The 25,012-nt window shown below is 42.2% G+C and overlaps 1 protein-coding gene across 7 annotated transcripts in view; it reads right to left on the bottom strand.

Moving 5' to 3' along the window:
• Positions 1-25,012, bottom strand: part of RBPMS (RNA binding protein, mRNA processing factor) — a 572,887-nt gene that overhangs the window by 21,813 nt on the left and 526,062 nt on the right. For 5 of the 7 annotated variants that reach the window (XR_004536566.1, XR_004536565.1, XR_004536564.1 and 2 more), the window contains one exon: positions 14,649-14,753. The exons of the other annotated variants lie outside the window; for them this stretch is intronic. The gene's annotated coding sequence lies outside the window, so the exon portion shown is untranslated. Of the gene's footprint in view, positions 1-14,648; positions 14,754-25,012 lie in introns of those variants that run through there. 7 annotated transcript variants of the gene reach the window in all.

Raw genomic sequence — 25,012 nt, 5'->3', positions numbered from 1 at the left:
GGGTCCAACGCTTGAACCATTTTCACCGGCACCTACTCTAGATGTAAACACTGCCACACTACTCAAAAACTTTAGGGTACAGTCCATTTTGTATCAACGTTACATTTATTGATGCTCAAAATCTCATTCAAAGTTCAAGCGTTGGATCCCTGAGGAAGGCAAAATATTCCCGAAACATGGCCCGTGTAGGGCCCTGTTTTAACTCTGTGAGCATTGTGTTATGGTGTTAATACTGTAACACCTTGACACAGACTCTTGGTACCTTAAATGTATGTATATTTGTTTTTAATAGTTTTTATTTGTTATGATTATAAGGTATTTTGAGGAACAACATTGCGATAAAATTCTTATAACTCTAGGAACTTGTGTTCCACTTTGTGTTGATTTTGATACTTCCGATTGTGGTATGGAACATTGGTTACCTCCTGTGGACTTTGCGTTTAATCTTGCACATGAAAACAATAATTATTAATAATGGGGATTTATTATTAATAATTATTAATAATGGGGAATCTACTGGAATAGTTTCTGCTCAGTGTGCACTGGAAGTGAGGGTGGACGAGGGGATATTCTGAGATGCAACAGTATTGTTTTTCTATAACAGTATAGTTTTTCTATTCATTGCCAAGTAAATTTATAGTAACATACTAGATGACGGCAGATAAACTCCCAAATGGTTCATCCAGTCTGCCCAACCTTACCCTCTCTCTTTAAATTACTGATTTAATTTAAATTTTCCTTCTTCTTAGCTCTTTCTGGGCTAGAACCCAAAGCTCTGTTAGTACTATGCTTAGGTTCCATCTACTGAAGTCTCCGTCAAAAAAGTCTGAAACCATCTGGTGAGGTGGAGCACTTTTCTAAAATTAGACTGACACGGAATCTAAAGTGGAACATATTCGATTGTCTTTAAAAAATTTGGGTCCATGTGAAGTCCCAGATTATAATATTTTTAATATGCAAGGAATTTTGGGAGATTTACATTGGGATGTGTATTCTAGAGTCTCAGAACAAGTTTTAAAGGTTTTGTTGCGATTATCACGTAAATCATATGTTTTAGATATTTGTCCTGCTGTTTTACTGCCATCAATGCCATCTGAGACTTTGGCTAACTTTGCTAATAAGGCGTTAACAGAAGGGGTATATCCTGTTCAACTTACTGATATTATACTTAAACTAATATCAAAAGCATCAAATGTTGATTTAAGTAAAGTTGAATTTTATCATCCAATGGCTGGTATTCCATGGCAGGCCAAACTGTTAGAATCTGTGATATATCAACAATTTTCTGATTATATATTTTCCAAAGGTTTACACACAAGCCAGCACAGTTTCTGCCACACCACAGAATGGAAACCTTATTGTTAATTTTGGTCTCTGAAATTAGTTTTGATATATGAACATTGCTGCTTCAATTTGATATATCTGCAGCGTTTGATTCGATAGATCCTACCGAGTAATCAGTAATGGAAACTACTCTAAACCATGGAAAAACCCTTCAGGCGTGCCTCAAGGTTCCCCCCTATCCCCCACACTTTTCAATATCTACATCGCCTCCTTAGGTCACCTACTACAAAAACTAAATTTAATATACTACATCTATGCGGACGACATATCCATCCTTATACCCTTAAACGACATCACAAAAGAAACTGTAGATAATCTCTCAAACACAATGACCGCAATCGATAAATGGACCACTAATTTCAAACTAAAACTAAACGCAGAGAAAACAAAAGTCTTTCTGGCTAGTCCCAATGACAAAATTACGAAAACATCGATAAAAATAAACAACCACGAATACCCAATTTCCAAAAACATAAAAATACTGGGTATCACTCTTGACACTCACCTAACTATGACTGACCACACAAACTCACTTGTGAAAAAATGCTTTTATACGCTATGGAAACTAAGAACCATAAAAAAATTCTTTGACCCTTCATCATTCAGGTTGCTGGTACAGGCACTGATCCTATCCCTTCTTGACTACTGCAACATCATCTACCTAGGCATCCCACAAAAAACAATAAAAAAACTAAGATTAATACAAAACACCGCCGTTCGCCTAATTTTCGGACTTAGAAAAAACGACCACATCAGCCCCTACTACAAAAAGCTGCACTGGCTTCCAATAGAAGCGCGAATTCTATTCAAATTCGCTTGCACCTGTTTCAAACAAGCCTGGGGACTAGCACCTTCATACCTACAAACTCACTTCACCCTACACAACCCCACAAGAACGACCAGAAACAAAAACATCTTTGCATACCCAAAGACCACAGGCTGCAGATACAAATCCTTCTTGGACAGAACCTTTAAGTTCCAAGCGAACAGACAGCAAACCTGGCTGAAAAACCACATAAACGAACCAAATATGACTTATAATACATTCCGCAAATCGATCAAAACCACCCTATTCGCTAAATTCATTGATTAAAACGGTCCCCTCCCCTACTAAGACCCCCCTCATGGATGTTCTAAATTTTTCAGACACTCATTACCCTTAGATCTCCAATTAATATGTAAGTTTACCATTTAGACTATTGTACGGCATCTAGACTCTTTGTTCGGTACTGTATTTAAACTTATTGTATAGTATTGTATTTAGACTTACTGTATTGTATTATATGTGGACTTATTGTATTGTATTAGCATTGTACTGTACTAAGACCTTTGTTATTCGCTGAATGTCCAGCCTTCTTACATTGTAAACCGCCTAGAAGTCGCCTGACTATGGCGGTATAGAAAAATAAAGTTATTATTATTATTATTATCACAATGTAATGTTGAATAGACTGAGAGCTGTAGGAATGGGTGGTAAGGTGTTGAGTTGGTTTTTTGATTTCTTGACTAAAAGGAGCGAATTCAAATTCTGATTTTTGGTTGGCAGATTGTGGGGTTCCATGGGGCCACCAATTTTGCCCTTACATTTTAACTTGTATATGAGCACTTTGGAGGAATGGCTGACTAGTTTTGGAATATGTGTCTTATGTGGATGATATTTTTATTTTGCATCCAGCTTTAGAAAATTTTGAGGAGGCTTTTAGATTTATTCAGCATTCAACAACATTAATTGATAATTGGACATCTATTACTTTTTTAAGACTGAATAAACAGAAGACCAAGTTGATTTGTTTTGACAATCCAGGTTTTATGGGTAAAATAGTAGTGTCTACTGGCGAGATACTTATAGTTGAGGAGAAATCTAAGGTTTTGGGTATTATACTGGATTGTGGTTTGACTTTTAAGAATCAACTATGTGCTATACGTTCTGTCTTCTCTACTAATAGTTTTCAAACAATATGTCAGAGCAATTATTTTACCCGTTAGATTATTGTAATTCATTGTACTGTGGTATTACACTAAAGTTAAAATATAGGTTGCAATTGCTTCAGAACACTGGGGTACTTCTGATATTATTTATTGTATTTATATACCACTTATAACCTAAGTGGTGTACATTCAGGAACTCAAGCATTTTTCCCTATCTGCCCTGGCAGGCTCACATTCTATCTACCTGGGGCAACAGGGGATTAAGTGGCTTGCCCAGGGTCACAAGAAGCAGCATGGGATTTAAACCCACAACCTCAGGGTGATGAGTCTGTAGCTCTAACCACTGTGTCACACACTCCCCCACAGTAATAGATGGGATTTGAACCCCTGATTATCAGGTGATCACCAATTAGGTTTTATCTCTGAGCCACCAGCAGCTCTATTCAAAGCTAAGGAATATGATTGGGTGACTCCATTTTTAAATCAAGTCGAGTATAAATTTTAAGTGGTTACATTGATATATAAAATGTTACCATATATAACCAGCCCAGCAAACTAACAACATGTACTCCAACAGTAAGTAAACTGGTTATAGGCGAGTACTAGGATGCTTGTGGGATGCTTACTCTAAAATTCTATGTAACCTTAGAGGAAGCTTTCCACAGGCATCCTAATATTCACCTATAACCAGTTTACTTACCACTGGAGCACATGCTGTTAGTTTGCTTGGCTGGTTAACAAGTCTGAACATTCCAGTCAATGGGGCCCTTTTTCCAAACTGTGGAAAAAGATGGCCTCACTGTGCCCTTATGCGGATCTTCCCGAGCGCTAAAGCCATTTTTACTGCAGTAGTAAAATGGCCAAAAATCCCATTTTCTGCATTAATGCTATTTTTCCCATTAGGTGTACTAATACCTACTGCCACCTATTTTATAGGTGATAATAGCTCATGTACTACTTGGCAATATAGCTATGGAAACCTACTGATGAAAAACATGCCTGCTCTCCACTTCCTGACCCGCCCCCAGTGCTAAAAAAAAAAAAAAAAAGACTATTTTTTAGCATGTGGGAAGCATGTGCAGAGAGCAAAATTGCCACAGGGCACCTAAGCACACCCCAAAGGAAGCACTTTTTCCAGAGGCAGGCATGCGCTGGTGCTTAACTCAGCAGTATATATTGTTGATATTTATCTGGGGGTCTTTCTCAAATCCCATCAGTGAAAATGTACGGTATGGTTTCAATAAAGAAGATGAATTTTACTGCTTTGATGGTATGATTAAATTCACATTATTATTTTTTTAATCTTCCCTTCAGTGCTCCTGTTTATTATCATTTATACACTGCTTCCCTAGTCTAACAAACTGCTTTGATCATTGTACAGAAAATATTGTAGCAAAAAACCAAACCAAACCAAACCCTTGTGTCAAATTACAGCTAACTGGCTTCTTAATATTGTTTCTGTGGAGAAAGAAGGCATTTAGGATAAGGGTTGTGTTGGAGGGGAATAAGTTGCCTGAGAAACTTAGTGGGTGGAGTGGGATTTGTGGTTTAGGAAAGCTGGAAAAGTGCAGCTGTTTTCTTCATGTTTATCAGTTATGTTAACTGGGGTTTTTAATGTTTTGTGATTATATGCCATCTTGATTGGCCTTTTCCGAAGTCAAGGAGAGAGTATATAAATGTTTATAAATAAATAAAGATGTGCACTAGATGTGGTGTATTTAGATTTTAGCAAAGCCTTTGACAGTGTTCCACACAAACGTCTAATAAATAAACTGAGTGCCCTTGGGATGGGTCCCAAAGTGACAGGCTAGGTCAGGAACTGGTTGAGTGGAAGGCGACAGAGGGTAGTGATCAATGGAGATCGCTCCGAGGAAAGGGATGTTACCAGTGGTGTGCCTCAAGGTTTTGTTCTTTTTAACATTTTTACAAATGATATTGCTAAAGTGTTGTTGGGTAAGATTTGCCTCTTTGCAGATGATACTAAAATCTGCAATAGAGTAGACACGCCGGATGGTGTGAATAACATGAAGAAAGGCCTGGCGAAGCTTGAAAAATGGTCTGAAATTTTGCAGCTAGAATTTAATGGTAAGAAATGCAAGGTCATACACATTTGGGCTGCAAAAACCCGAGGGAACGGTACAGATTAGGGAGTGAAGAGCTTATGTGCACGACAGAAGAGCGGGACTTGGGTGTGATTGTATGTGATGATCTTAAGGTGGTCAAACAGGTTGAAAAGGTGATGGCGAAAGGTGTGCGGATCGCTGGACTTGATGGACCAAAGGTCTGATCCGGAGATGGCAGTTCTTATGCTTCCTGTGCTCTTTCCAGTTTTCCTCGGTTTTGTCCTTTTTCCATTTCTGTAATGAATTCTTTTTAACTCCTATCGCTTTCTTTACTTCTTTAATTATTCACGCCGGGTCTTTTGTTCGGCTCTTTTTGCATCCTTTTCTAAATCTGGGGATATACAGATTTTGCGCCTTGCTCACCATGTCCTTGAATAAAGACCAGGCTTGCTCTACAGTCTGCGATTTTGTTGAGCTGTTCCTAAGTTTCTTCCTTACCATTACTCTCATCGCTTCGTAGTTTCCTTTCTTGAAGTTAAAAGTTGTCGCTGTGGTTCTCTTCCCCTTCGATATTCCTACTTCAACTTTGAACTTGATCATATTGTGATCGCTGTTTCCCAACGCCCCCACTACTTCCACTTCTTTTGCAGGTCCTCTTTGCCCATTGAGGATTAGATCCAAAGTGGCATTCCCTCTCATCGGTTCTCTGACAAGCTGCTCTATGAAGCAGTCCTGTATGGCCTCCAGGAATCTGGTCTCCCTAGCACATTTTGAGTTTCCAAGACTCCAGTCCATCTCGGGATAGTTGAAGTCTCCCATAACAATCGTGCTACCGCTTTTGCATTCTCGCTTCATCTCGGCTTTCATTTCGTCATCGTTTGTTTCGGTTTGCCCAGGTGGACGATAGTACAGGCCCATCTTTATCTCGGGCCCATTCCTTCCCGGTATTTTAACCCATAGTGATTCCAATTTGTTGGTCGTCACTGCTGTGTCCACTCTGGTCGAGTGTATGTTATCTTTTATGTATAAGGCTATTCCTCCTCCTTTCTGACCTGACCTGTCTTCACGATAGAGTTTGTACCCAGTTTGTACAGCAGTGCTATGTCCCATTTCCTTCACATCTCAGTGTTATTTCATCTCTGCTCCCCCTTAATGTCTTTAAAATGTTGTTTTGTCATTTGTGACTCTGCAGCCTTGGCCATAGGTGCCAGGTCATAGGTGCTTAAGCTATGATCTACTTTATAAATGTAACTCTGGTCTTACTCACAACTCTTTTGGGTACCAGCATGGTCTTTGGGTCAGGTACCCGTGACCAGGATATTCAAAAAGAAAAGTCTGATTTCAAGCTGAGCGCAGGCTGAGGCCAGGCTAAATCATGGTAGGCAGAAGGATAACTTTCCCTGGGGTCCAGTCGCTTCACATAGGGCTCCTTTTACTAAGCTGCGCTAGCGGTTTTAGCGCGCACGCTAGACACTAATGCCACCATTGAGCTGGCGTTAGTTTTTACGCATAGCGCAGGGGTTATTGCGTGCTAAAAACGCTAGCGCACATTAGTAAAAGGAGTCCATAGTCTTTTACTTAATAGAAATAAATCAAGCTGAGACTGTTAGAAAATTAATAACTTGAACTTTAATTTCAAGATCTGCATTGCATCGCAGTCCTGTCTTTATGCGGTAACCCATGGCTGGCTAAGTGCTGACTCCGAAAACCCAGAAATGGGGCCCGGATGTGTCCTGGCATTGTATTTCTGGGTTTAATGTTGGTGGCAGTCACTGCTAGCTTAATGTCAGGCCCTATGCTTTCAGCTACCGCTTTTAAAAATCACACTGGTTTCTTTTCTTTATGTTAACAAAAATGTTTTGTTATGCTTTCAGTTCCAACTCTGCAAAAATATCTACTTACTGTCGAACTGCTATCTTCAAGGACACATGTGGATGAGGAAGAATGTATGAAAACATAGAAAGAATGCAAAATGGGGACTCTCTGTGAAACAGTGTAGTTCACTTCAGGTTGAAGTTCTGCAGGCTTCAGTCAAGAGCATTTCGGTCTATGTTAGCATAGAGCTCCACTCTTATAGGCCAGAATGAATGACCATTCCTTGATTTTTCAATCCCCCATGTTTAAACTGTTAAGGTATATAAGCAGGACTAAGAGGACATTTTTCTTGTATGGATGGGCGACAAGCTACAGATGGATGAGTATGGCTTAATGATCAACACTCCAGGTTAAAAGTTGCTATGCAATGTAGTCAAGATGAGATATCCTTTCTGGATGTCAGAGTTACAGTGAATAACAGTAATTTACAAACTACAGTGTTTAGAAAGATTACTGATCGTAACACGTTCCTGCATTTTGGGAGTTTTCACCTGCCTCACCTTAAACATAGTCTTCCTATATTTCAATTTTTGAGGTAAAGGCAAGTATGTTCTACCAAGGAAGAATATAAATATCAACCTGTCTTAACAGCTGGAGGAAAGGGCTATGTGATTAAGAAGGCATATATGTAAGCTCTATATTTTTTAATTTTATTTATTTATTCCATTTTCTATACCAAGGGAACTCAGAACAGTTTACATTAATTTATTCAGGTACTCAAGCATTTTTCCCTGTCTGTCCCGGTGGTTATATCAACCGAGAGTTGATTTTTCCCACCAGCAGAGATGAACAAGATGATAAAAGATTATCTGTGTCCTTAATTATGATGCACAAGCACATCAAGTCGCCAGAATTGTCCGGCGACATTGGGACATGGGATCAACCATGTCATGTTTTGCCGGCCATTGTCTCCAGATGGCTTTTCGGAGAAAGACGAATCTGAAAGAACAACTATGTCCTGCGGTGTTGAGGAATTCACTGGCCAGTACTGGAAGGGGAGTAGGTGGCCACAGCGTCCCACTTTAAAGTCTGATCGGTCGTGCTACACCCTGAGGCAGCAGATTTGTGAAACGCTTGCCACCGTCAGTGTACCGATCAGCTGAAGATGTCGAATAATTTTTTCTACTATCTTTTTGTGTCTTCTACAGCTCAGCACAGAGTCTTTTCAATTTTGATGAAGGTTTTTTTGCCAATGAGGTGACCGCTCAACCACCTTTAACAAACCACTTTTTGTGGAGGTGGGATGGCCCTTTTCTGAGGCTTTTTCCTTCTATTTCAACTTGTTGTAGAGCCTGTGCTGTTCTGCTATCATATAACTTGACATCACGCATCAATTTAAGTGAAAGTGTTACTATTTATTTACCTGCAAGACTTGTGACATCATGCTTACTATCACAGAATTTGTGAATCCTCTTAACCAGAAAAGATACTTTTTGCATCATGCCACCAATTGTGACACTTTGGGAGTTACACGGCATCGGGAGATGCCCCTGGAGGTTGCCCCTGACGAAGGCTACGAAACAGGGCTCTGTAGGGCAATCAGCTGGAACCCCCGTATGAATGAAAAAAAGAGCAGTTTGCAGAATTGAGATAAGTTCCTGTTTTCCAGCAACTTTATTAAGGGTTTAAAACTGACAAGGCTAAATACTACAGCAGCCTCTCAAATGAATGTCATTTAGAAGCATTATTGAATTATTTATTTTCTCTAAATACGTTATATAGACACCAGGGTTTTGGGCTATGGCTAGCTTTTGCAACAAACACAGTTAAAAAGAAAATAGGAAAAAAAGTTTTTGGCATTATAAATTTTTAGATTAGCCCACACGGTGTTTAAAGTGATGTGAGTGGGTAACTTCTGCTGGGCATGCTCGTATATTTAGCGGTATTGAACCCTGATGAACTCGGATAATCTTTCTCACGAGTTCCTATCTACTGATTCAACACCTTGTAAGTAATGTCCTAACAATATCTCTTATAAGGAGTTTAGTTAGCCCAAAACCCTACAAGTGTTTAGAGAATACAGAGCAGGTCTCAATTTGTTGTTGATATATCCGTGCCAGAAGCTATATGTTGGCCAGACTAGTAGAATGTTAAAACTTAGGATCACTGAACACCATACTGCGTTGAAAAGAGGACTGTATCATGCACCCATGGTTCAACACTGTCTGCAATTTTCCCATTCGTTCACTGAGTTATGGTGTTTTGTTTTGGACCACATACCCCCGTCTACGAAGGGAGGTAACCGGAGCCTCATTTTACAGCAACTTTAGATTTTCACAATAAATAACAGTACAACTGTGTGAATTAAATAATGCTATTAAATGGTTCTATTTCTACTAATATATTTCTAACAGCTGATACCCCTTTAACAGTATCTGTTCCTTTAATGTTAGACGTTACTTCCCTACCGGTGAGTCTGCCACGCCTAATTCTCAGAATCGACGTCATGGAAGGGGCGGATATAATGAAGCGGCGTTAGGACTAGAATGCTGAAGCTGATCAAGGGACGCGCCAGCATAGCAGTATCTTTATTTGCGTTCTTTAATAGCTTTTTCTTTCAACAAAATTACAGCTGATGTTTGCGTGGTTTATTGTAGTACTTTTGCACTATTGCCCTGAAGAAGTGGTTAGTGTACCATGAAACGCAGGTCCGCGTAGGAGGGGAACATTTTTCAAAAGGTGCTTACCTGGTTGTATTACCCTTAATTCATCACACATTAGCGGTCCAGAGGTTTGTTTTTTTTTTTAAGCCCGTGATGTTTGAGAAGTTGAGTGGATTTCTTGGCTCTTTTTAACCTGAGGCGTTTTTCCTCCGTTAAAGAAACTCCCATGCAATGTGCAATGCCACTTGGGCGACTATAATTTAGTGGAGTTGTTTTTTTATAGATCACAAGTTTGTTCCTCCACTCCTATTGGTTTTTGGGATTCATTATTAAACTACACCCTCTAGGTGACAAGCAAGCCAGTTGGGTCCCCCAAACAAGAAATTGTTTTCGCCTATTGGCACACCCCGCTGCTTTCTGGGTCTCCCAGAATGAAAGAGGGTCCGAAGAAGTCCAAGATTGCAAGATACATTTGTGAGCCAGGACACACATCTTACAACAGAGCAATGGACCTCCCTTAGGCAGTCCCTAAAAAGTCCTAGGCATATTGAGCACTCTTTGTTCTACATTATCATGTGAAATAATTTAATATTAATAAGTTTCTTTTTGGACTTTTTGGTCAGGTCTTCCATTTCCTGCATCAAGGAAGTCACAGCCACTGTGTAATGTTGACATCTGGTGTTAGGATTTAACGCCCATGATTCCAATCCATGGCTAAGAACTAGCATTAGAGTTCAGCCTCTCTTAACCCAGTCCTCAGGGCACACCTAGTCCCATCGGGTTTTCAGGATATCCATAATGAATATTCATGAGTTAGATTTGCATACACTTGCATGCAAATCTATTTCATGCATATTCATTGTGGATATCCTGAAAACCCGATGGGCCTAGGTGTGCCTTGAAGACTGGTTTGGGAATGGCTACAATAATGTCTAGGCTAAGGATGTAGGGAGGGGATATAAAATACAGGGGGAAATCCCTCCTTATTGTAAACCATAGGTTCAAAGTTTTAGATCCCATCCTGAAAGGGCAGCAGCAATCTCCCCCTCCCCCACTACACATACAATCACTGTAGGAATTAATTGTGATGTGTTGACTTAAGTTTTAAACCTCAAATAGGGTATGCAGTTTAGTCTTGTTTTTACCATTTGCATATATGTTGGCAGTTAAAACCTATACTGACAATTGATAATTTGACACAGTTAATCCATGCTTTTATTACAAGTTGATTGGATTATTGCAATGTTATTATTTTTTTTATCTTGTATCAGCTAATTTGTAGCGTTTACAGCTTATTCATAAAACTTCAGCCTGACTTCTTACGGGAGCAAAGAAAACCGAACATGTTATCCCAGTTTTGTTTGAACTGCATTGGATACCTGTTGGTAAATGCGTGGAGGGGCATAATAAAAAAAACACGTCTAAGTCCCCTTTTGGTCTAGGCCCTAAATGCCGAAAGTAGAAGCAGGGAAAATGTCCATTCTCAAAAAAAACATCCAAAAGGAGGTTTTTTTTTTTATAATGTACTGCCTCTACGTTCAGCTGTTTAAATGCCCGGACCACCACAACGTCTACACTTACCACATATAATCAATGAAAAAAAAGCTTAAGTCCCAAACGCCCAACTCAAGAGCTTTTAGGCATAGGAGGAGCCAGTCCTTTGCCTAAAAGCTGGAACCTGTAACTGGTGTCTGCCAAAAAGAACACCGGTTACAGAATCCACCTCCCCCCCACCAGCAATGATCATGGCAGGAGAGATGGCTCATCTCCCCTGCCACTATCCACCTCCCCACACCCCCTCCCCCCCGACACGACCGGGCAGGAGGGAGCCCGAGCCCTCCTGCCCTGGCAAAACCCCCTACCCCCACCCACTCTAAGATATGGGCAGGAGGGATCCCAGGCCCACCTGGCCTCGTCACCCCCCCCCCCCCACGATCGCCTCCCCAAGCCCCCACTCAGGGGGTCCGTTGATGAATACTGTTTGGAAGTGGACACATTTGGACCCTGTGAAAACACCTCTTTTCTGCACCCTGCTTACACATTTTGTGGAAGAAAATCCTGCTGCTGCAGATAAGTTTTTGTTTTTTTCTTTGCTTTGAGTTTGGTGAAGTTTAATATTTTATAGCTATCAAGAGTTATTCTGCTATTTATATGACTAATATTTTTACTCAAGTAAGGAATAATTTTATGAAGTAAAGTTTTTCTAGACTGCATCTTCAAAATTATTTTTTGAAGCTGTTTCATCCGGGGAATTGAACTGTTTATTAAATCCACCGTGATACTGAGGTCTTTTCTCCACTTTTAAAACTAAATCTGTGGCACTTCCTTCCTCATTGTTAATGTGTTTCCTGAATGTACTATATTGTTGAAGATTTAAGGAGCATTCTATTTGATTGCTTTTTCATCTTTATGTGAATATTTAAACGTGACAGCTGGTGTTATTTTTAAAAGATAAACTGGATGTTCAGACTGCTATTCTGATTGCGAGTGGTGCTGAATTGTCAGATAGGGTGGCGAGTTCCACCACTATCGAGATAAATGGCCATATTCAGACTGCTATCTGGATAAAGCTAGGACAACTTGCTTTTTCTGGCCTAACTTTACCTAGATGGTTAAGTAGATAGTACCGTGAATATTGCCATTCTCCAGATAGTTTACTGCTCTACCCATGTACCACCCGGCCGTATCTATTAGCATCGAGGTGCTCTCTAAAGATATTTTGCGATTTTACCACATCCATAAATAGCACTGGCTAAGGAAATTATAATTCTATTATGGAGAAAGAAGGCTTTCAAGTTTGGTAAAGAGACTGCCAGAGGAACTAAAACTATTGTCTCAATCATATGATTTAGCAAGGCTTTAAAATGTTATTTGAGGCCTAAGATACTGTTTACATGTTGGGTTTGGGTACTGAACATAATACTGATTGCTTTAAAGTTTTCATAAATAAATAAATACATTATATAAATTATCCATATAATACTGGATGTTATCTAGATAATTTTCCCATAATACAATATTGATAAGAGGGGGGATGGGAGGGTTTATTTTATTCATCTTATAATATAAATAATTTATCAATATATCTTGTAGTATTATATGCAGTTGCCAAAGGAAGGGGAGGGGATGGGTTTATAATTGAGAAATAGTTGGTATACTTATTAAATATTATACACTGTTTCAAAATTATAGCAAAAGATTATATAACGATATGTTATATATATAGTATAGCAATGTATGAAGGAATATCGAGTGTGTACGTAATGAAATTGTATAAATTTAAGTGGTACACTTGTTGTTATATGAAAAATGAATAAAAAACTTAAAACAAAATAGATAATTTCTTTTCAGTATCTGGCTCTTATGTTTTCAGCATGATCAAAATAATCACATTAACTTTACACTTACACTAACTATATTCAGACTTTTCCTCCAAACAGTCTTTACAGATCTGTCTACCAAAGAGGCTCAAATTAGAAAATGACACAGGGACAAATTTTTTCCCGTTCTCACAGGAACTCAATTTCTCCATCCCATCCCTGTGAATTTTGTCGCTGTCCCTGCCTCATTCCTGTAAGTTCTGCCTTAACCGCACAAGCCTCGAACACTTTGTGCAAAGGAGGACAGAGCTTGCAGGAATGGGAAAGGGATTGTAAAAGAACTCTCCAGGACGGAAAAATGAGTTCCCGCGGGGATGGGGAAAAATTTGTCCCCGTGTCATTCTCTAGCTCAGATCTTGTTAGACTGAATCTAAGAGACTTAACACAAACCTCTTCTTTTACAAAACTGTGAAAGCAGTTTCTAGCGTGGGGAGACACACTGAATGGACTGTGCTTCGCCCGACGCTCAAAGGAACTCAATGAGCGTCGGGAGCAGCACGGTTCCCTGCACTAGAAACTGCTATCGCAATTTCATAAAAGGAGGCCAAAGTCATGTCAAAGTCCTCCAGGCCAACAAGAAAGTTTTGAGAACCTTCTACTGATTTACTAATTTACCGATCAGAAAATTATTTTTCTTTTTATTGAATATTACAAGGCTATTTCTCAATGATGTCAATAACAGGTGTGTATGAGGCCCCTTCTCCAGGCATGTGGTCTTTTTCTTCTCTCTTTTCCACTACCCTGGTCTCCTTCTCTCTTTTATTGGGTCCTTTCCCTATCCCTCTAACTCTCAGCTTGAATAATGATGTTATCCATCAACAACCTGGAAATGAATACTCAATAAAGATAACAATGTGAGGAAACACTGGACAGGACTCTCAAACCTTTTCTTTCAGAGCTGTTCATACTACCCTTGTGGCTGGAGTGCTAAATATAACTGTTTAACACTAGCTAGTTAAAGATTACAGCACTTGATAGTGTTGTGGACAGAGCATGGAGGACCCTGGACTTATCCAGAGAGCAGCAATATTCAGCTTGTGATCCAGATAAGATATCTAGCCAACACAGCAAAATGGCCGTCCCATGTCGTTCACCTAGCTTTTCTGGATTGCTGACTGAATATTGCTGCTATCTGGATAATGCTGCTGGTCACTGCTCTAACCAGATATTCAATGCCAGTCATTATCAGGATACTGGTACTGAATATTTGAATTTTTTAAACACCATGGCCAGTGTTTAAAAAAAAAAAAAAAAAAAAGCCAACCATGGTGGCTGAGCATCGAACTGGAAAAATCTAGCCTATTCAAAAGAGAGGGGTCAGACTGGTAAATGCTGTAAAAAAACAGACCAGCTCTTGACTCTTTTTCTGAGCATCGAACTGATCATCTTTTTCAGATTTTAATCTCCTGCTGGTTGCACTCCCACAGGAGATGAGCGTCAGGTTTCTAACTTACCAGCACACTGAAGTTCTGCAGAAGAGCCAAAGACACCAGTGGCCAACGATGAAAACACGTTAACACCCGCAAGACAGACTGTAGCCACCATCACACACCTGACACCTGGTATGTGGAAAAATATTGACAAAAAACATGAATAGTTCTTTAGCAGATAAGCAGATCCTACACGGACTTCATTTTTTTTTTTTGGGGGGGGAGGGGAGGAGGTGCTAATTGAAAAATCAGAAACTAAAAAATCAGTTGCTATTATTTCTGTCATTTGATTTCCCATGCTGCATCATACAAGGCATATTCACTATTATTTATTTATTTGGTTTTATAGCCTGTCCTCCTAGGAGGGCCCTTTTTCTTTCTCTCCTCACCCTCAGTAGGATGCATCCTAGGGTTGTATCAATAGAAGCGGCAAAATGTTTAATGGGTTGCGAATAATCATTTTGTAATTTTGTTAGTGCCATATGCCAATGTATCAACAAAATCAAGTTCCTTCAAAAGGTATTTGGAAGTATTATTCATTGTTATCATATTAACATTAGCTAGTGGCACATTATAAGTTTTTTTTTTTTTTTACTAACATGCATTAATGGATTTAGCACATACTAATTAGTGTGTGTTAAGTGCCAAGCAGCCCATAGATATACAGTGGGCCGTGTATTTAATGAGCGCTAAATCCATTAGCGCACCTTAGGACAAGTCCCCCCTATATTTTTTAACAGTTTTATAAAATTTTTTATAGCCTAATTTACTCCTGATTTTTTTTCAAACGTCCAACACTACTGCGATTGGCCTCTATTGGGGTTAAGCCTTCATTCACACTCCTTGGAGAGTTTCCAGCCATTGCAACCCCCCTTTTAGCCTGTCACCCGCCTATAATAATTACAGTACTTGGCTAAAAGGTTACACACCTTAACTCCCTTAAAAACTCTGTATGTGTGCATTCCAAGTCTGACCAGTAGCAGTTAACAAATCTGCAGCATCCCAAGCTGACAGGAGGAACAGAAAGTTAAGCAAACTTTGATTTCCCACATAAGATCCTACAACATTTATACTAGTCCTTTGAATAGAAGACAAATAGCATCCCCCCAAAATACAAACCAGTTTACCTGCTCACCTGTCACTGTCAAGGTCTACAGTGCAATAGATGCAGATAGGATATTTGAATATACAGATTTAAATAATATCATGGCGATAGAACAAAGGGTAAAGAGAGAGGTTAATGTGGAACAAATGGTGCCTAGGGTTCTAGGTCAGTACCTACCCAGACAGTTCCCATCCACCAATTGCCACCTATGCCAATTCTCCCCTAACTGGTTCCCACCCCCCATGATAGACAATTGCCCTCCATAACATTTACATGACCAAACATATGTATAATACACTTTACTTATAAGGAAAAGCAATATTACCATTAAACTAGACATATAGCCAATATTTAAAAAACAACTGCAAAATATTAAAGACAATTTCATAAAATTGTGCCAATCCAGACAAGGAGGAAGGTGATGCCAGCAGACACCCTTGTAGAAGACATGAAACAGTACTCGCCATTCATGTTTCTTTAAAATACCTCAAATTCTAACACACTATACACAATCCACTTCCAAAAATATCAACCAAGTTATAACCAAATTACCCACTAGATACACAGTTTAAGGTATTTCAGGCTACTGGTACATGAAAATGATGCAAACCTACCATTCTTCATAATTTTTCATCACTAAAAATACCTTTCTTTCTCTAAAATACCTTTCCTTCCCTCAATTCCATTTGGTTGGGCATCTCTCTCTCTTCTCCCTTCCCATTCCTTTTCTTCACTACCCTGGCTTTCTCCTTTACCCCTCTCTCCCCCCCAATCGGGTGTGATATTTCTCCCACCCTCCTCCTGTGGGATGAGCACTTCTCATTTGAAATTTTTGAGCTGCTAGCAGGATCAATCAGCTGAACACGCTGCCTTTGACAGCCCTGGAAGCTTTCCCCGGAAGCTGACTGATGCTGCCAGCAGTCCCCTGCCCCACCCTAAGTTACTGCTTCGAAAAGCCTGATATTCTCATACTGCTGCTCCAGTGTAAGAAGGATTTATAGCAATCACCAGAACACATCACAGGTAATATCGAGGGGGAACTGTCCAGGTGGAAACTAGGCATTAATGGCAATAGGCCACGGTGGTAATAGTCCAGGGTGGCAATTGGTGGGTGGGAACTGTCTAAGGGGATACCAGTGCACAGACATACTGAATAAGAAAGTTTGTTTGCATCCTTGAAATATACAGAGTGGACCCACATTGATTAAGTACATCAAGCTCACGATGAAGATCTGGTAGATTGTATTTCACCTGAATTATGAAGATAAACAATTTGTAATTCCTAATCGCAAGATAAAGTGAGGATGATTTTAGGGAGATTCCTTGTCACCACTTTTGTTTTGCCCGGCATTAAATCCACAGAATATTCTTATTAATGCACTGACTTACAAATTTAGCTTTAATGCAAGAGGTGCTACTACTCTCCAAATAACATCACATCTGTTACTGATAATAATTAGAAGTTTTTCAGTTCTGCAATCAATGAAAATAACAACACTGAATAGTAAAGAGTTTCCAAAAGACATCAGGGGACTTTTTGTTCAGATCAATATGCAAAAGGCTGCTTTCCTTCATGAAAAACTGGACAGGCATCTGAAAGTTTCACCCTTCAGCAGGAAATTCTTGAACAATAAAAAAGAAAGAACTTTGTTTCACTTTAGCAGAAAGCTGCTTCAGAGGACTTACTATCATAACTAGTTTTCTGAAAACAATATAGTGTATGGCATTAAATATATGTGGGTCAATCAGATCAGCCAATCAAAAGCATTTCAGCCAACAGCTGCCAATTGCAAGCTTCATATACAACCATATAGCACATTGTCATCATAATTATAATAATTCAAAAAAATACTCTCCAAACTAAAAAACAAGAACCCAGAGTTCAATCCCTGCAGTTCCAATATCTTCAAAGAAAATATCTACCTTTGTTCCAGCTAAAGAAGTGCCTTACCATAGTCTCCTCCACATGTCCAATTTGGCAAAGCAACAAGGCAATAACACATAAATCTCGAAAAAGAATGATGTACTGTAAATAATACAGAACTAAAGGGGCCTCCAATTTCTCTTTGTTTAAGCTGTACCAATTGCTTTTGATTAGATACTTTGAATGACCACCATATATTTAATGCTTTATACTATTTGGCTTTCAAAAAACTGGTTATTATAATGAGCTCCTGAAGCTGCATTCTTCTCCAGCGAAACAAAGATGTGTGCCAAGTTTTGGTGTTTTTTTTGTGTTTTTTTGTTTTATTTATTTATAACCTGCTTTTTTTTACAGAGTGATTCATAATATAACATACACAATACAAATGATACACATTTAAAACACAAACAAATAAGCGACCAGCGTCTTTACTTGTACAAAATCTCATTTCCCATATTTCATATTACAAACAGGTGTCACTTCAGTAACTTCTTAAAAGCACTAAGATTGCTGGTGTTAGATCGCAAACGTGAGCTAGGATTTAACAGAGAGAGGAAAAGTCTTTTTTGTTTGTTTATTTTGTCTACACCATAGCGCCAGTGTGGTTAGGAGAAGGCAAAGGGGGCGAAGAGGCTATAAAAGGGGTGAAGAGGCTATAAAATAAACCCACCAGGATGTTTGAAAAAAACACCCAATAGGGCAGGAAAATCGAATCGAATCTAATCAAAAAAACCAATTCAATAGGCTGAATCAAATCGAATCTAAATTTTTTTTTTCCTGAATCGGGTAGCACTAGTGCACAGCCGGTCGGGACCGGAAGCTCCCGCACTGCTGAAAACGGTACCTCAGCGCAGCTGCCGTATTTATTCCAGAGCAGAGTCGGCAGCCGCGCTGAAGTGCACGAAGGTCCTGCAATGACTACTTCTGCTGCCGCTGCTTCGGAAGAGGTAAGTGACGTCAGAGGGGGGTGGACCGGCAGCAGCAGTCATCGCGGAACATTGCCGCAACTCCCTGCGTCTGTCAGCCCAGCCCCCCTCCGACGTCACTTACCTCTTCCGGAGCAGAGGCATAGGTACTCGGATACATAGGTACCCGGTTCCACTCCTACAGGCCGATGCAAGAAAACATGCTTACTCGTGTGATATTCATTCTCAAACATTCAACTGGGGGGAACAAACAAGTCTGCACGATGAACAGAGCGCAGCTTTGTTAATAGAACATAAGACTGAATAGTACCCATGAGGCTTAGCAGGTGCCTGACCATTCACACACAGGTGTTCAGGTTTCTTCACAGCTTTTTCTTTAATAGCTTTTATTTTTCGCCAAAGCACATTATACAGAACAAAGTGTCCAGAAACTCAATAGACATAAGAACAACAGAACTGAAAGGCATCATGTATAGAGTAACCATTATGGTACAGAAGGCAACCAGCAACAGTAATTCCCCTCCCCCCAAGATCCCACATACATCAAATTTCACCTTCACTGTACAGTTTTCTTCCACTCTTCATAATATTCCCATTTCTTAATAAAGCTCCTCATCCTGTGATACTTCAAGGCCGTCAGCCTATACAGAGAGTACTACCGTATTTTCACGTAGATAACGCGCACCCATGTAAAACGTGCACACGGGTATAGCACGCGAAAAACACAAATTTATGTACAGAAATTTTTATACACCGCGCACACCCGTATACCGCGCATGCTGCCCGACTCTCCTTTCGCCTGCCCCGACTCTCCTCTGGCCACCCCGCCTCTCCTTTCGCCCGCCCCGACTCTCCTCTCCCCCTTGAAGTCCTGTCCCCACCCTGAAAGCCTGATGCCCCCCCGACTTCCGATTTACCCCCCCCACCCTGCAGGACCGCTCACACCCCCACCCCAAAGGACCGCTCGCACGCACCCCCACCCCGAAGGACCGCTCGCACGCACTCCCACCCGCACCCCCACCCTGAAGGACCGCTCACACCCCCACAGCCTCCCGACCCCCCCATCATGTAGAAGCTCCTACTGGTGTCCTGCTGCTTCCTCTTGGCGGTCCCGACTCCCCGACACGATCGGGGCAAGAGGGAGCTCAAGCCCTCTTGCCCCAGCCAACTGCGGCACCCCCGACACGATCGGGGCAAGAGGGAGCTCAAGCCCTCTTGCCCCCCCCCCCCCGACTCCCTGACACGATCGGGGCAAAAGGGAGCCCAAGCTCTCTTGCCCCGCCGACTCCCCAACTCCCCGACAATATCGGGCCAGGAGGGAGCCCAAGTCCTCCTGGCCCTGGCGACCCCCCCCCCCCGCTAGTTGTTCGGGCCAGGAGGGAGCCCAAACCCTCCTGGCCACGGCGACCCCCTACCCCCACCCCGCACTACATTACGGGCAGGAGGGATCCCAGGCCCTCCTGCCCTCGACGCAAACCCCCCTCCCCCCAACGACCGCCCACCCAAGAACCTCCGAACACCCCCCCCAGCCGACCCGCGACCACCCTGGCCGACCCCCATGACACCCCCACCCCCCTTCCCCGTACCTTTGTGTAGTTGGCCGGACAGACGGGAGCCAAACCCGCCTGTCCGGCAGGCAGCCAACGACGGAATGAGGCCGGATTGGCCCATCCGTCCCAAAGCTCCGCCTACTGGTGGGGCCTAAGGCGCCTGGGCCAATCAGAATAGGCCCTGGAGCCTTAGGTCCCTCCTGGGGGCGGGGCCTTGGGACGGATGGGCCAATCCGGCCTCATTGGGAGATTTCAACCTGCCGGATGCGAACTGGAATGTTCCGTCTGCGGAATCGGAAAGAAGTAGGGAGATTGTGGATGCCTTTCAAGAGGCTCTGCTCAGACAAATGGTGATGGAACCCACAAGGGAAAAAGCGATATTGGATCTGGTCCTCACAAATGGAGAGAGTATCTCTAATGTTCGAGTGGGTGCTCACCTGGGTAGTAGCGATCATCAAACGGTTTGGTTTGATATAACGGCTAAAGTGGAGAGCGGCCGCATGATACTTAAAGTCCTAGATTTCAAACGTACGGACTTTAATGCAATGGGAAAGTACCTGAAGAAAGAGCTGTTAGGATGGGAGGACATAAGAGAAGTGGAAAGACAGTGGTCTAAGCTGAAAGGAGCGATAAAAATGGCTACGGATCTTTATGTGAAGAAAATCAATAAAAACAAGAGAAAAAGGAAGCCGATATGGTTCTCCAACCTAGTGGCTGAGAAAATAAAGGCGAAAGAGTTGGCGTTCATGAAATATAAAAAAACCCAAGAAGAGGAGAGCAGAAAGGACTACAGGGTGAATCTGAAAGAAGCCAAGAGAGAGATACGTTTGGCGAAGGCACAGGCGGAAGAACAAATGGCTAAAAATGTAAAAAAGGGAGATAAAAATTTTTTCAGATATATTAGTGAAAGGAGGAAGATAAAAAATGGAATTGCTAGGCTAAAAGATGCTGGGAACAAATATGTGGAGAGTGATGAGGAGAAAGCAAATGTGCTAAACAAATACTTCTGTTCTGTGTTCACAGAAGAAAATTCTGGAGAAGGACCGAGATTGTCTGGCAAAGTTACATGAGAAAATGGAGTAGATTCTGCGCCGTTCACGGAGGAGGGTGTTTATGAGCAACTTGAAAAACTGAAGGTGGACAAAGCGATGGGACCAGACGGGATCCATCCCAGGATACTAAGGGAGCTCAGAGAGGTTCTGGCGAGTCCTATTAAAGACTTGTTCAACAAATCTCTGGAGACGGGAGTGATTCCTGGGGATTGGAGGAGAGCGGATGTGGTCCCTATTCATAAAAGTGGTCACAGGGATGAAGCAGGAAACTACAGGCCGGTGAGCCTCACTTCAGTTGTTGGAAAAACAATGGAAGTGTTGCTGAAAGAAAGGATAGTGTATTTCCTTGAATCTAATGGGTTCCAGGATCCGAGGCAACATGGCTTTACAAAAGGTAAATCGTGCCAAACGAACCTGATTGAATTTTTTGATTGGGTAACCAGAGAGCTGGATCGAGGACATATGCTAGATGTAATTTACTTGGATTTCAGCAAAGCCTTTGATACAGTTCCTCATAGGAGGCTGTTGAACAAACTTGAAGGGCTGAAGTTAGGACCCAAAGTGGTGAACTGGGTCAGAAACTGGCTGTCGGACAGACGCCAGAGGGTGGTGGTTAATGGAAGTCGCTCGAAGGAAGGAAAGGTGACTAGTGGAGTCCCTCAGGGTTCGGTGCTGGGGCCAATCCTGTTCAATATATATGTAAGTAACATTGCTGAAGGGTTAGAAGGAAAAGTGTGCCTTTTTGCAGATGATACCAAGATTTGTAACAGAGTAGACACCGAAGAGGGAGTGGAAAATATGAAAAAGGATCTGCAAAAGTTAGAGGAATGGTCTAATGCCTGGCAACTAAAATTCAATGCAAAGAAATGCAGAGTAATGCATTTGGGGATTAATAATAGGAAGGAACCGTATATGCTGGGAGGAGAGAAGCTGATATGCACGGACGGGGAGAGGGACCTTGGGGTGATAGTGTCCGAAGATATAAAGGCGAAAAAACAGTGTGACAAGGCAGTGGCTGCTGCCAGAAGGATTCTGGGCTGTATAAAGAGAGGCGTAGTCAGTAGAAGGAAGAAGGTGTTGATGCCCCTGTACAGGTCATTGGTGAGGCCCCACTTGGAGTATTGTGTTCAGTTTTGGAGACCGTATCTGGCGAAAGACGTAAGAAGACTTGAGGCGGTCCAGAGGAGGGTGACGAAAATGATAGGAGGCTTGCGCCAGAAGACGTATGAGGAGAGACTGGAAGCCCTGAATATGTATACCCTAGAGCACAGGTGTCAAAGTCGGTCCTCGAGGGCCAGAATCCAGTCGGGTTTTCAGGATTTCCCCAATGAATCTGCATGAGATCTATTTGCATGCACTGCTTTCAATGCATATTCATTGGGGAAATCCAGAAAACCCGACTGGATTCCGGCCCTCGAGGAGGGACTTTGACACCCCTGCCCTAGAGGAAAGGGGAGACAGGGGAGATATGATTCAGACGTTCAAATACTTAAAGGGTATTAACGTAGAACAAAATCTTTTCCAGAGAAAGGAAAATGGTAAAACCAGAGGACATAATTTGAGGTTGAGGGGTGGTAGATTCAGGGGCAATGTTAGGAAATTCTACTTTACGGAGAGGGTAGTGGATGCCTGGAATGTGCTCCCGAGAGAGGTGGTGGAGAGTAAAACTGTGACTGAGTTCAAAGAAGCGTGGGATGAACACAGAAGATTTAGAATCAGAAAATAATATTAAATATTGAACTAAGGCCAGTTACTGGGCAGACTTGCACGGTCTGTGTCTGGCCGTTTGGTAGAGGATGGGCAGGGGAGGGCTTCAATGGCTGGGAGGGTGTAGATGGGCTGGAGTAAGTCTTAACAGAGATTTCGGCAGGTGGAACCCAAGCATAGTACCGGGTAAAGCTTTGGATTCTTGCCCAGAAATAGCTAAGAAGAAAAAAAAAAAAAAATTTTTTAAATTGAATCAGGTTGGGCAGACTGGATGGACCATTCGGGTCTTTATCTGCCGTCATCTACTATGTTACTATGTTACATGGGTTTGCGTCGAGGGCAGGAGGGCCTGGGATCCCTCCTGCCCGTAATGTAGTGGGGGTAGGGGGTCGCTGTGGCCAGGAGAGTTTGGGCTCCCTCCTGGCCCGAACAACTAGCGAGGGGGGGGGGTCGCCAGGGCCAGGAGGACTTGGGCTCCCTCCTGGCCCGATATTGTTGGGGAGTTGGGGAGTCGGCGGGGCAAGAGGGCTTGGGCTCCCTTTTGCCCCGATCGTGTGGGGGAGTCGGGGGGGCAAGAGGGCTTGAGCTCCCTCTTGCCCCGATCGTGTCGGGGGTGCCACGGTTGGCTGGGGCAAGAGGGCTTGAGCTCCCTCTTGCCCCGATCGTGTCGGGGGTGCCGCGGTTGGCTGGGGCAAGAGGGCTTGAGCTCCCTCTTGCCCCGATCGTGTCGGGACCGCCAAGAGGAAGCAGCAGGACACCGGTAGGAGCTTCTACATGATGGGTGGGGGGGGGGCGGGAGGCTGTGGGGGTGCGAGCGGTCCTCCAGGGTGGGGGTGCGGGTGGGAGTGCGTGCGAGCGGTCCTTCGGGGTGGGGTGCTGGTAGTGCGAGCGGTCCTTCGGGGTGGGGGTGCGAGCGGTCCTGCGGGGGGGGGGGGTGTGAATCGGACGTCGGGGGAGGAACTATGTAAAAAAAATTTTGTACAACACGCTCACGCGTATAACGTGCAAGGGTATGCGCGGTACGTAAAAACCACGTATAACGCGCGTGTTATATGCGAGAAAATACGGTAGTCGTCCAGTTTAGTAAGCACTATTTTATTTTTAATTTTTTAATCTTCTTTCATTATTTCTATTTCTTTGATTTTTGATCTTGAAAATGTATTATATGTTGTTATTACATATTTTTTAGTTTATCAGGTACTTTAGTTAGATTGTGAGCCTTCGGGACAGATAGGGTAGTTTTTCTCAAGTACCTAATTTCATTTTAGTTTGACACTTTGTAAACCACTTAGGTCAGTAAAATGCAGGAGCAGTATATCAAATCTTAAATAAACATAAACACTAATTGCATTTCTGGAGCAGCAGACTGTTTCCAACTGGCTGCCAGCACCAGGCAAGCTGCCGTCAGGAACAGTTTAGTGAAGCAGACTTTCCCCTCCTCTCAAACATTGTCATAATGATGCAGAAAGACTAACCCAATGGAGGGCTCAAGAGTCCTCGGAATACTGAGATCCAGAACCCCCAAGCCATTCCATAATCCCACATATGCAAATAAGTTCCCGGGAGCCCGCATCCGCACTGCCTATCCCCCCCCTCCAGAGAGTTCTGCTAGGAGAATAAGGGTGTAGTACCAGTGTAATGATGCTTTGTACCCATTTTCTACCATCACAGTGACCACACCAAGCGAAGCAGCATGCTTCCAGGTCATATCCCATTCCTCTGGGGTTATATTTTAGCTCAAATCTGCTTCCCAAGCTAACATGTATTTCAGGGAACATTGGGCCTACTATTAAGACAAACAAAACAACACAGGTGACCAATTGGTGTTCAGTCTCTTATTATGATGGACTCGACAAGATCATGTTTCAGCAACAAGGACCTGCCTCAGGAATCTTGTTATAAATCAAATCGTACAAAATCCACAAAATTTTCAACTCATTCTATAGAAAACCTCTCCTTGGTGAACTAACATGTACTGAGTCCATCATAATAAAAGATACTGAACACTAATTGGTCACCTTTGTTGTTTTGTTTGCTGTTCACTGGTGTGAAGGCAGTTTCTCCTGTTTATTTCCAAGCTACTATTAAGGCAGACATATGTAGCAGAAATCATGCCCTTTTTTT

The sequence above is a fragment of the Geotrypetes seraphini genome, chromosome 1 (genome assembly GCF_902459505.1).
Source record: "Geotrypetes seraphini chromosome 1, aGeoSer1.1, whole genome shotgun sequence".
NCBI lineage: Eukaryota > Metazoa > Chordata > Amphibia > Gymnophiona > Dermophiidae > Geotrypetes > Geotrypetes seraphini.
This window is presented reverse-complemented; position numbering and strand designations above follow the sequence as displayed.